Raw genomic sequence first — 13,655 nt, forward strand, 5'->3', positions numbered from 1 at the left:
TAATGGCAGATGGAAGAGAGAGTCCAGTGCGCATGTGCGAGACGTGAAACGTCCCTTCAATTGCGCAGGTGTCATGCTCCACAACAAGGGGAATGCCTCCAACCCACAAGATGCAAAAATACAGAAACTCTGAAAATGAACCTATAATTCCTTGTCGAAACATCTTGATGAGAAGCCTGGCAAAAAGGATTTTAGATTAAACGCCTCGTTGAGGCCAGGTGGAAAAGTGGCTTTTAAATTAGATATCCACTGAAGCTCTCGCTGCAGGAGATATTTATCTAAATCTCTGCTGTGGGGGCTTGGGTGTACTCGGTTCAGTACTAGAACAGACAATGTTGGACATACCCCACCATGCGTCTGGGCAACGTGTCTGCCTAATGTGAGATCAGGGTTGGCAGTTTGCATAGCCCTGATATGGCGATATAGTCTCTGCCATAATTTTCTTCGGTTTTCCCTACATAAAAGCAGTTGCAGCTGCACAAAATTAGGTAGACCACCCCCATGGTCTGACAATTTGAATAATGTCTGGGGATGAAGTGCATGCCATTAGGTAAATAAATGTTTTTTATGGTATCCATATATTTACAGTAGGAGCATGATCCACATGGGAAAGTTCCCACCGTTTTGCATGGATCTCCTCTTTTAGAGCCTTGAAACTCACTTTGGACCAACATATCACCCACAGAGGTCGCCCGTCTGTAGGTGATCATTGGAGTTGGGGGCACAAAGGAGCCTATTGTGGGATCTGATGTTAGCAAATGCCAATACGTCTTACAAATTTGAATATGTTTTTCATGATCATGCATTAGTTTTAGATATCTGAAGTAATTTTGCACTTGACAGCTTTAAAACAAAAACCAGATTTGTAAACTTCAACAGAGTACTGTACATGACAAAATCTATCTCAAACTATATAAATACCAAACTGAAAAAAAAATAAAGTTGAAAAAGATTAAATTTAGTCTGTCAAGATGCTAAAAGCTCTAATTAACCACTCCTGTTACAGTTACATATTACATATTTGCAAATGTAAGTTAGTAATACTTTTCAAAATATGCTAATCTTTTTTAGGCACTAATAATGGGAACATGTTTTGGCAAATGTTTAATAATTGTTTTTATATACTTTATTTTCACCATACACACATTAGCTAAACATTTGTAATGTAGTTATTTTTTCATTTAAAAAGCTGTAAAAAATAAATCCACTCCACTGCATAATTCAGGAGATAGATTAGTATTAGGCTGGGTTAACATTTGAACACGCAGCGGCTCACAGCAGGAGTCCGGTGTGTCCTCATTCACTCTTTCAGGTCCAATTTCAACCTGAATTTTTGGCTGAATTCGGATCTAAAACCGATCAAAAGACACACAGCATTCCTGTGCAAATCGCACCAATGCGGAGATATGTGAACAGGTGTTTCATCAGATTTGGCGACCTGTCAGAAAATGTAACGGAAGTGATGTTCCGTTGTTGCCATCTTTCTACACCCTCCACAGTAAGGATACACTGAGAAGGGGCAAGCGGAGATCTTGTTACACCCAGAGTTTTGCATTTCACACTTTATTTTTACTTGATGCGATTGTAGCCCTATTAGTGCATTTGTGACAGAGAAAATTGAGTACTGTCCATGATACTTTTTTTATTTGCACTAACATACAATTTTTCAGGTTATGTCCCCTTCTTCAAGGTCCAAGAAGTACTGATTTAAAATTTTTTAAGCAGAATGTTAAAAAAAAAACAACAAAAAAAACCCCACATCTCTGAGGGAAAGGAGAGAGAAAAACAAACACATACAAATCAATGGTAATAAAGATAGAAGCAGAGTTAGTGAGATAAGTACCACCCCCTTTGTCTTATCTCACTAACTCTGCTGCTATCTTTATTACCATTGATTTGTATGTGTTTGTTTTTCTCTCTCTCTTTTTTTTTCTCTCTCCTTTCCCTCAGAGATGTGTTTTTTTTGTTCGTCCAGAGCAAGATGGCAGAGATGGAACCTCACTTCCGTTACAAATTCTGGCGGGTCGTCTAAGCTGAAAAAACGCCAGTAGAGCACAGGTCACAATCTCCTACTATTGTCTCCTACATGTCTCCTACTATTGCGAATTGGATGCGGAAATTTCCGCATCCAATTTGCACTAGTGTGAACCCAGCCTTAACCCTACCCCAGTCCTGCTCTCCTAAGAAAGTCAGTAGAGTACAAATGCTGCTGCTCTAGTCCAGTCCTGTTTTTAGTCAATGCACAGGCAGTGATGGCTACACCTAGATTTGAGCGAATGGTTCTGCCCAAGCATCAGTTGGGGCCGAACATTGTTTTTTCATCATGTTCGGGGAACAGCTTAATTTGCAGTGTTTTCGGGGGGGGGGGGGGGTGTTCGCTAGCATTTTGCCTTTTAGAACCAGCTCTAGCTGCACCTCCTGTAGACTTCTGGACTCTAAAAGGTGCAGTCTGTCAGCGCTATTAGTCTACATGTCAATACTGGATGACATGTACAGTGTCTTGCCAAAGTATTCATACCCCTTGAAGTTTTCCACATTTTGTCATGTTACAACCAAAAACTTAAATGTATTTTATAGGGATTTTATGTGATGTACCCACACAAAGTGGCACATAATTGTGAAGTGGAAGGAAAATAAATAGTTTTCAAAACTTTTTACAAATAAATATCTGAAAAGTGTGGTGTGCATTTGTATTTAGCCCCCATGAGTCAATTGAGTCAATACTTTTGTAGAACCATCTTTCTCTGCAATTACAGCTGCAAGTCTTTTTGGGGATGTCTCTACAAGCTTTGCACCTCTAGAAAGTGAAATTTTTGCCCATTCTTCTTTGCAAAATAGCTCAAGCTCTGTCAGATTGGATGGAGAGTGTCTGTGAACAGCAATTTTAAAGCCTTGCCACAGATGACACTCCACAAATCTGGCCTTTATGGTAGAGTGGCAAGAAGAAAACCATTGTTAAAAGAAAGCCATACGAAGTCCAGTTTGCAGTTTGCAAGAAACCATGCGGGGGACACAGCAAACATGTGGAAAAAGGTGCTCTGTCCAGATGAGAATAAAATGAATCTTTTTGGCCTAAAAGCAAAACGCTATGTGTGGCGGAAAACTAACACTACATATCACCCTGAACACACCATCCCCACCGTGAAACATGGTGGTGGCAGCATCGTGTTTAAGGGATGCTTTTCTTCATCAGGGACATGGAAGCTGGTCAGAGTTGATGGGAAGATGGATGGAGCATAACAAATGGAAATCTTATCAGATAACCTGTTGGAGTCTGCAAAAGACATGAGACTGGTGCGGAGGCCCACCTTCCAGCAGACAACGACCCTAAACATACAGCCAAAGCTACAATGGAAGGGTTTTGATCAAAGCATATTCATGTGTTAGAAAGTCCCGACCTAAATCCAATTGAGAATCTGTGGCAAGGCCTCAAAATTTGCTGTTCACAGATGCTCTCCGTCCAATCTGACAGAGCTTGAGCTATTATGCAAAGAAGAATGGGCAAAAATGTCACTCTCTAGATGTGCAAATCTGGTAGAGATATCCCCAAAAAGACTTGCAGCTGTAGTTGCAGAAAAAGGTGGTTCTACAAAGTATTGACTCGGGGGTGAATACAAATGCATGCCACACTTTTCATATATTTATTTGTAAAAAAAATTGAAAACCATTTATAATTTTCCTTCCACTTCACAATTATGTGGCAGTTTGTGTTGGTTTATCCCATAAAATCCCAATAATACATTTACGTTTTTGGTTGTAACATGACAAAATGTGGAAAATATCAAGGGGTATGAATACTTTTTCAAGACACTGTACATTCTTCTCTATAGGTATTAATTAATTGTCTCACGGGTTTTGTGTCTAATTGTATAGGATACATACAGCTGCTCTTACTTGTGAATGTTTTTAACCACTTCCCACCCGGCCAATGTACATATAAGGCCGGGTGGGAACGTCCTTCAGAAGGAGGGGGATCTCGCGCGCGTGCCTGCGCAGCTCGGATCGGCAGGAGGGCTCTGTGATTGGCCCTCCTGATCACATTACGGCCGTGTCCAATCACGGCCGTCATGTGATGTAAACAAACAGCCGGTTGCTAGGCAATCGGCTCTCCTCTCCTCACACGGAAGTCGTCGCTGAGGAGAGGAGAGCAGATCGCTGCAGCCGGCTGGTGATCAGTGAGTATGAGCTGTTTTTACAGCTTTTTACTATCTGATCACCAGTCTAGTATAAACCTACAGTGTAAACACACATGTCGCCACAATACACATGTCACCACACATGTCCCCAAAACACACATGTCCCCAAATAATAAAAAGACATGTCCCCAAATAAAAAAAACACATGTCCCCCACATATGTCCCACTAAAAGCACATGTTCCAATGATTATCTGCACACATATGTACGTGATCACCTGCACACATATGTACATGATCATTTGCGTACATATGTCCGTGATCACACAAACCAATTATTATACACTTAACGGAATTTTTTTTACCAAAAACATGTAGCAAAATACATTTTGGCTTAAATATAAATTAAATACAAAATTTGATTTTATTGGATTTTTTTTTTAAATAGAAAAAATAAAATATTGTTTTTTTTCCAAATTTCCGCTTTTTTTGCGCTTATATCGCAAAATATAAAAAACGGAGTCATGAATAAATACCACCAAAATAAAGCTCTATTTGTGCGAACAAAATGATAAAAATGTAATTTGGGTACAGTGTAGAGGTCGACCGATATGGGTTTTTCTCTGGCCGATGCCGATATTTAGAAATCATGGAGGCTGATAGCCGATATATGATGCCGATTTTTTTGGGCCGATATGTTAGGCCGATTTTATTTTATTTCTTTATTTTTTTCCTTTTTTTATATATTATTTTTTTTTTTTAATCCCCCTTGATCTAACACACCTTTCCCACTGGGGCGTTTTTCAGGCGCTTTTGGGCTAAACATAGTGCCTGTAAAGTGCCTGCAAAATGGCTCCCCTGCAGTCTGTGTGAAAGACAGAGTGCTTTCACACTGAGGCGATGCGCTGGCAGGATCTTAAAAAAAAGTCCCGCAAGCAGCACGTTTGGAGTGGTGTATACCGCTCCTCCACCACTCCTGCCCATTGATATGAATGGGCACCACTGCCGAAGCGCATGCAATGCGATTTGGCAGCAGTGCTTCATGGGCGCATTTAACCTCTTCCTTGGCCGCTAGCTGGGTTATATGTGCCCCACTAGCAGCCAAATAGCACCGCTAAAATGATGGTAAAGAGCCGCTAAAACTTGTGTTTTACCATCAACGCCTGCCCGCTCCAGTGTGAAAGCAGCCTTCATAAGTGATACAGAAAATTTCTTACATTTAAACATTTATTAAACAAAACAAACCTACAATCAGTTTACTTGTATGTATGATTTAGATTAAAAAAAAAAAAAAAAACTATGTATTAAATAAAAACAGGTAGTCAAAACTTTTGGACAAAAAAAAAAAACGGGCTAACTTTACTGTTTTTATTTTTTAAATAGTGTATTTTTTTTCCCCAAAAAATGCATTTAAAAGACCTCTGTGCAAATGCCGTGTGACATAAAATTTTGCAACAACCGCTATTTTATTCCCTAGGATCTCTGCTAAAAAATATATATATAATTTTTGGGGGGTCTAAGTGATTTTCTGGCAGAAAATACAGGATTTTTACTTGTAAGCAACAAGTGTCAGAAAAGATTTAGTCTTTAAATGGTTAAACTGAGAACTTCTACACACTGAGGTGATTTCATTCATTCAAGTGTAAACATTGTATCATTTTGTTCTTTTCTTGGCAGCCTGCCCAGAGAGGAGGAAGACGTTTCTATGACGACTCAGGCAACTTACACTGACTTCTATACAGAAGTCATTTCAAAGTCCCGCTGTAGTTCTAAATCGGCTTTTTATCAGCACAATCGGCCGATGCCGATTAATTAAAAAACGGCAAATATCGGCCGATATATCGGCCGGCCGATATATCGGTCGACCTCTAGTACAGTGTAGCATGACCGCGCAATTGTCATTGAAAGTGCGAGAGCAATGAAAGCTGAAAATTGGGCTGGGAAGGAAGGGGGCGAAAGTGCCCTGTATTGTAGTGGTTAAAAGACATTCAACTTATGAGTATTTATAAGCAAGTATACAAGGAAATTTTACTTTAAAGTAGAGTGACTAAATTCCTTTTGCATAGCACAGTCTTAAAGGCCCTTCAAATTATCTGATTAAGTTCTACTGTGTTCAGACTTTGTCCAACCTCCTGTTTGTTAAAATAAAATGTATTAGGGAAAAAAAAGACAATTTCGGAAACGTATCACCTTTTGAAACAGGTAGCATCTAAACAGCACTGGGATTGTTATGATGGAATGCAACTAACTGAAGTTTAAGAAATACTGCTCTAGGATCTACTTAAAATAGACTTTGATGGATAGTGTTTTGACATAAAGCCTGTTTCTCTTGATAAGGAATTCTATCTGCTTCCCAAAATAAGATACAGCTACTTGGGCAGATTAACGGGATGACAGGCAAAGCTGCAGCCTACAGCTTGTTTTCTGTTATCCAGCAGAGCTACTGCAATACCGAAGGGTCCTATCTTATATATGCAGAGATTGTCCATGGAGTACACTGTCATATACGTTTTATTCACTGTTTTCTATAAAACAAACTGTAAATTCCATTACACAAGCTATGCTGGTATGTACTATTCATTTTTATATTCCTCTTAATTCATTGTATGAAAACACCAGGAAAATTAGAATGTTAAAAATGAAATGACTAATCGCTTACTTACATTTCATAGTTATCATTTTGTATTTCTGTGAAGAACAGTTACTTGTTTTTCTACAAAACTGTATTTAACCACGCAAATGGATATAAGGTTTGTCCAGAGTAGCAATGGCTGTAGGTTTTCATTCTCTTTCTTCACTTATATTTGTTAAAATCATACATTTAAAATAAAAGAATATTATGTGACAGGATTTGTATATTGACAGTAATTTGTGCATCACTTTATAAGATAAGGGAGACAGTAAAGTTGCAATACAGTTCAGTAAACAAGGGATAGGGGGGTCCTGCTCATGGAGCTTACAATATAAAGGTAAGGATGTTTTTTTTCCCTGAATAGATGAGTTTTTAGGGACTGCCTAAAGGTGGACAGGGTTGTTGATAACCAGACAAATTGGGGTATGGAATTCCAGGGGATTGAAGAGGTTTTGGAAAAGTCCTGGAGGTGAGCTTAGGAGGGGGTGACAAAATAGCTAGAGACCCGGAGGTCTTAGATCAGGGGGTCTCAAACTGGTGGCCTTCCAGCTGTTGTGAAACTACAAGTCCCATCATGCCTCTGCTTGTGGGGAGTCATACTTGTAACTGTCAGCCTTCCAATGCCTCATGGGACTTGTAGTTCCGCAACAGCTGGAGGGCCGCCAGTTTGAGACCCCTGTCTTAGATGGAGTGAACAATTTGGGTGATATATCAAGATGAGGGTGTTTATGTAGCTTGATGTAGCTAGGCTCAGTGCTGTGGATGGGTTTTTATGTTGTAGTTAGTATTTTTTACATTGAGCTAGTGGAAGCCAGATTGGCAGACAGGGGCAGCAGTCATGGATCGATTAATAAGGTGGATGAATCTAGCAGCAGCATTTATGATAGCCTGTGTAGAGGTAGGCCAGTGAGAAGAGAGTTGCAGTAGATAATGATAAAGTGATTTTGTTGTATCAACGGATAAGAAGGGGCACAATTTGGAAATGTTTCTGAAGTTATTACAATAAGATTTGTGATAATAAATGGCTTTATATGATCACTATCCTTAAATAAAATAATTGTTTTTGCATGATTAATCATATTTTAAATATCAATGCCAAAATGTCACGATTTCTGCCAGGGCATGCAAACGTTTGAGCACGACTGTATATGTATGCATGGCAGAGCCACTTGGCACTCTGATTAGGTGATTTCTTCCACCAAAGAGTGCCTTCTGCCCCCCAAACTGTTCTGAGAAGACTGAGAGCTAATATCAGTCCTTTTTACCCAATCATCGTACACAGACAAGATGTGAGGTAAAATCCAAAAGGAATGACTTTCTATTGAAACGTGGACACATTTTTTATACTCCACAAGAGGACATTCCTCTCCTGATCATATTACCCTAACAATACAAACTGTAAACAAGAATATAATTAACATAGCTAAACAGCCAACATATACTATAAACATTAAGTTAATTAAACAACTAGCCACCCAGACAATGTGGTTAATCGGAGATCTCACTCCAGGTCAGACTGCCCGGCCCCAAGGTCACAACAAAGTACATTACACATTGTAATAAGTATAAAAACATAGGAGAACACAGAGAGAACAATTAACTCAATTAACAATGGGAGAGGCATACTTAACAAAATAACACATAACACCTTAATAAACAGACTATAGCAGGAGACCCCAGACAGGCTTTGAGCTGATGACATCAACATCTGCTATAAGTCTCACAGTGTAAAGCAGTCATTGCTGGTAATAGGGCATCTAGGCCCTAAACACGGATCCCAGTACTAGATTCCCAGAGTCTGTGTATTTGGGGGGAGACATGGACTTGAATCCAAAGTAACATTACTCCAAGTGTCCCCCAGGCACACACCTCCCAAAGAGCAGTGCTCCCTTAATAGCCAGGGCCCATAATCAGGGGGTAAGAGGCTTACTCCTAGTCCTCTCCAAAAGCCCCTGTCCTGGTTAGGTCTATCACAGTATGTATATAGTGTGTTTATATATATATATATATAAATATATAAATAGACACACAGTATATAACTTTGAACTTTGTAACACATTAATATAGCATGTAATACATTAATATAGCTACGCATTTTGCGGGTATACAAATGCCACCATAATATTTTGAGGCAAAACAATGTAATCTTCCCTTATACTTTAGGAGGTATAAAACAAGCTCTAATTAAAAGATTTAAAGACATTATTGAAGGTTTATATAATTTTATGTAAAAAATGATTGTGACTTGTGGAGCCCAGAGGAAAAATGCTGTTGTAAATCTTGACTATAATTAGCTGCTAAATAGCCATGACATTTTCTGCCTTCTATTCAATAAAATATATAGTATAGCTACTTGCGGGATGACATCTTGCAACTTTAAAGCTTAATTTTGAATAACACATTGTCTAATTTGTAAGAAGTTTCATACTGTACAACTCTAGATTTCTATTGCTGTATACAATTTTAGAGTGTGTTTAAAATTAACCCAGCTCCTACCGCTGAAAGATGCTTGCAGGGCATTTTCTAATGTCTTGCAAGAGCACCGTCCCAGTGTGAAAGCACTCAGGCTTTTCCACTGGGGATGCAGGGGAGGCATTTTTCAGGCGCTATTTTTAGCCCAAAAGCGCCTGAAAAGCCCCAGCGTGAAAGGTCTTATTGAAAATTAAGCTAATGTGAACACAGTGAGTGTGCTGCCTTGCAGAGGATGGTGCCCTTTGTACCTGCCAAGTAAGATTGGCTATTACAGCGCACCATCCTGTGGTAGGCAGTGCATCCCCCCCCCCCCTTTTTTTAATCTGTAAAAGTAAAAAGTCAGTGCTCTGTCTGACACAATAAGGTGCACTTTGCACCATAATAGCCAACCCTACTGAGGAGGTGCAAAGGGCACCATCTCATTGTAGATAGGCAGCACACTCGCTTTGCACTTCAGTTTGGGCACTAATACTGGACAACAGCCAACAGCGTTCATAAAAACTGTAAGAAGGAAAAAAACTGAAATCAGGTTTGATTTTCTAAAGGACCTGATAAAATACAATTAAGGATGTGATTGTTTACTAGGGGCAAGACATATCGTTTTTCATTTTTCCAGTCTTTATAATTTTGGCACAATTTATTTTATTAAAAATATTTTTACTTGGTACCTGCTGCTGAACCCCCCCCCCTTCCTCAGAAAAAAATAATATCTACGGTCCTGGTTTTATAGAGCGCCAGCAGTTTGCACAGTGCTTTACAACATAAAGGGGCGCCAGTACAGTGAGGCCGCGTACACACGGGCGGACTGTTCGCCCAACTTTGTTTGTCAAACAGTTTCGGCAAACAGTCCGCTCAAAATTAGCATGGACGGACATGGCCACACACGGCACTTTTTGAGCGGACTGTTTCAGCGAACTGTTTGCCAAACAGTTCGCTCAACTTTTGAAATGAACGGACTCGCCCACGTAAGGCGGAGGCAAATCCGCCCATTTCGAGCGCATGTACAGGTAGGCGGGCCCGCGAAGGAGACGTCGCGGGCTCCGCCGCCTGGAATGGACTTAAAGGGGAACCCCAACGCCGAAAAAAATCGGCGTGGGGTCCCCCCAAAGTCCACAACAGACCCTTGTCCGAGCACGCTACCCGGCCGGCCAGGAAAGGGGGGCGAGCGAGCGCGCCCCCCCTCCTGAGCCGTACCAGGCCGCGTGCCCTCAACATGGGGGGGTGCCTTGGGGAAGGGGGGGCCGCGCGGCCCCCCCACCCCAAAGCACCTTGTCCCCATGTTGATGAGGACAAGGGCCTCTTCCCGACAACCCTGGCCGTTGGTTGTCGGGGTCTGCGGGCGGGGGGCTTATCGGAATCCGGGAGCCCCCTTTAAGAAGGGGGCCCCCGGATACCGGCCCCCCACCCTATGTGAATGAGTATGGGGTACAATGTACCCCTACCCATTCACCTGTGAAATAAAGTACAAAAAAAAACACAACACAGAGAAAAAATATTTTATTGCACAGCTCCGGGGGTCTTCCGTCTTCGGGGGTCTTCTCGCCGGACTCCTCCGCTATCTTCGTGTAGCTCTTTTACTAGCGGAGGAGCCCGGCTTTCTTCCTCCCCGCCGCCGGCCTCTTCTCCCGACTTCGGGGGTCTTGTCCCCCTCTTCGGTTCTTCTGCCGGGCCACCGCGCCTTCTTATAGCTCTTTTACAGGCGGTGGCCCGGTCTTCTGTCGCCGCTGTCGCCGTCGCCGCCTTCCCTTCTTCTTCTTCTTCTTCTTCTTGTTCTTCTTCTTCTTCCCAAGGAGATGTTGACACGTCGCTCTCTCCGGCCGGAATGCCAGAGCCGCGCTGAGCGGCCACTTATATAGTGACAATGGGGCGGTGTCACATGGTATATGTCACATGGGTTGGTCACATGGGTTGATGTCACATGGGGACTATGACATCGTAAGGGGGCGGGGTCACCATGTGACCAACCCATGTGACATATACCATGTGACACCGCCCCATTGTCACTATATAAGTGACCGCACAGCGCGGCTCTGGCATTCCGGCCGGAGAGAGCGACGTGTCAACATCTCCTGGGGAAGAAGAAGAAGAACAAGAAGAAGAAGAAGAAGAAGAACGGAAGGCGGCGACGGCGACAGCGACAGCGGCGACAGAAGACCGGGCCACCGCCTGTAAAAGAGCTACAAGAAGGCGCGGTGGCCCGGCAGAAGAACCGAAGGCGGCGACAGAAGAACGGAAGGCAGCGGCGACAGAAGACCGGGCCACCGCCTGTAAAAGAGCTATAAGAAGGCGCGGTGGCCCGGCAGAAGAACCGAAGAGGGGGACAAGACCCCCGAAGTCGGGAGAAGAGGCCGGCGGTGGGGAGGAATAAAGCCGGGCTCCTCCGCTAGTAAAAGAGCTACACGAAGATAGCGGAGGAGTCCGGCGAGAAGACCCCCGAAGACGGAAGACCCCCGGAGCTGTGCAATAAAATATTTTTTCTCTGCGCGGCCCCCCCTTCCCCAAGGCACCCCCCATGTTGAGGGCACGCGGCCTGGTACGGCTCAGGAGGGGGGCGGGCGCTCGCTCGCCCCCTTTCCTGGCCGGCCGGGTAGCGTGCTCGTACAAGGGTCTGTTGTGGACTTTGGGGGAACCCCCACGCCGATTTTTTTCGGCGTTGGGGTTCCCCTTTAAGCCCATTCCAGGCGGCGGAGCCCGCGACGTCTCCGTCGCGGGCCCCGCCTACCTTCACACGCGCTCGAAATGAGCAGACTTTCCTCCGAGCGGGAACAGTTTGCTCATTTCGAAAGTAGCCTACACACGGGCGGACTGTTCGCTCAAACACAGTTTCAGCGGACAGTTTTTCGGAATTTCCGAAAGACTTTGTCCGTCAAACTGTCCGCTGAAACTGTCCGCTGAAAGCCCACACACGAGCGGACTGTCCGCCCAAACACTGTTCAGCGGACAAGGTTGGGCGAACAGTCCGCCCGTGTGTACGCGGCCTAACAATACAATTCAATACAAGAGGGTTAGGATGGCCCTGCTCCCAAGTGATTACAATCTAATAGGGATGAGCAAGCAGAACAAAAAAGGTAATAATTGTGATAGGTGAGCTGATGAGAGAAATAGAAGATTCAATTGTTAGTTGAAGGCAGGATAGACTTTCCTAAAGGAATTCATTTTCAGGGATCGCCTAAAAGTCGACAGAGTATGAGCTAGCCAGATGGATTGGGGTAGGGAGTTTGGGAGAATGGAAGAGGCTCTGGAGAAGTTAAGGAGATGGGTTAGGGAGAAGGAGACAAGGAAGCTAGAGAGCAGGAGGTCTTGGGAGGAGTAGAGAGAATGGTTTGGGCGATATATTAAAAAAAGATTGGTAACATGGTGTGGGGCAGAGTTGTTAACAGATTTGTATGTTGTTAATAGTATTATGAATATTCTTGGGAAATCAGAAGCCAGTGGGGGGTGGCTTACCCTTCGCAGTTGGTATGGTGGATGAGTCTGGCAGCAGCATTCATGATAGACTGAAGGGGAGAAAGCCTGCATAGAGGTAGGCAGGTAGGAGGGAGTTGCAATAGTCAATACTTAAATAAGATAAAAAATAGAGTGAATGAGTTGCTTAGCAGTTTTATTGGTTAAAAAGGGGCATATTTAGGAGATGTGACAGAGGTGAAGTTTACAAGATTTGGGGCTAAAAGTCAGAGTCCATGACTACACCTAGTACCCTTGCATGAGGGGAGGGACCGACCATTATATTATTGGTGTTGATTGTTGATGGTTGTTGATGGAGAAGTCAAGGGAGAGGGTACAGGTGAGGGGGAGGGTGGGGGAGCAGGCTGTGGATAGGTTGGTAAAGAATATTACGAGCTCAGTTTTAGAAAGAAAAAAAAATACAGTGTATAAAATTTAAACATATGTCATATTGTTGTTGAATGTTATTAAAAATGTATTTTACTTTCCAAATTGCAGCACTGCAATTTTCTGTAAAATCCAATTGAATATGGCTACCTGGAAGCCTTCTGTACACAGATGATTTACAGAATGCCCCAAAGATATGTCATTTCCTGCTTGTGTAAGTGCCTTACTGATTTTCCCAGCAGTCTGCAGTAAGCTACAAATCAGATTTTGAGCATTCCCTGCAACAAAATTCATTTTTGGTGAGATACTCTTAAAGGGAAATCACATGCAGACTCTGCAACTTCCTCATTGAAGCTGCAGATGCAGCAGCTGATTGATCATTATAAAACCAAAGAACAAAAGGTAGGAATACATAGATCACCCAGAGGGGAGTGTTTTTTCTCAGCAAAAGTTACAGTTACTTTTTAAATTAGTAATGTGAGAGGAGGGGTGAGGTGAGAAGTAAAGAGATAGATTTTGGTGTCATCAGGATAGGCATGGCATTGGAAACCATGGGAGTATATCAAGTGACCAAGAGAGGAGGTGT

The 13,655-nt window shown here is 42.8% G+C and overlaps 1 protein-coding gene across 6 annotated transcripts in view; it reads left to right on the forward strand.

The window, feature by feature from the left end:
* The window catches only part of GULP1 (GULP PTB domain containing engulfment adaptor 1), a 1,104,299-nt gene that overhangs the window by 296,616 nt on the left and 794,028 nt on the right, over nucleotides 1-13,655 (forward strand). The window contains exon 1 of one of the 6 annotated variants that reach the window (XM_077448665.1): nucleotides 6,583-6,700. The exons of the other annotated variants lie outside the window; for them this stretch is intronic. The gene's annotated coding sequence lies outside the window, so the exon portion shown is untranslated. Of the gene's footprint in view, nucleotides 1-6,582; nucleotides 6,701-13,655 lie in introns of those variants that run through there. 6 annotated transcript variants of the gene reach the window in all.

This window comes from Lithobates pipiens, unplaced genomic scaffold, assembly GCF_037356315.1.
Source record: "Lithobates pipiens isolate NorthernLeopardFrog02 unplaced genomic scaffold, aLitPip1_a1.2 Scaffold_22, whole genome shotgun sequence".
NCBI lineage: Eukaryota > Metazoa > Chordata > Amphibia > Anura > Ranidae > Lithobates > Lithobates pipiens.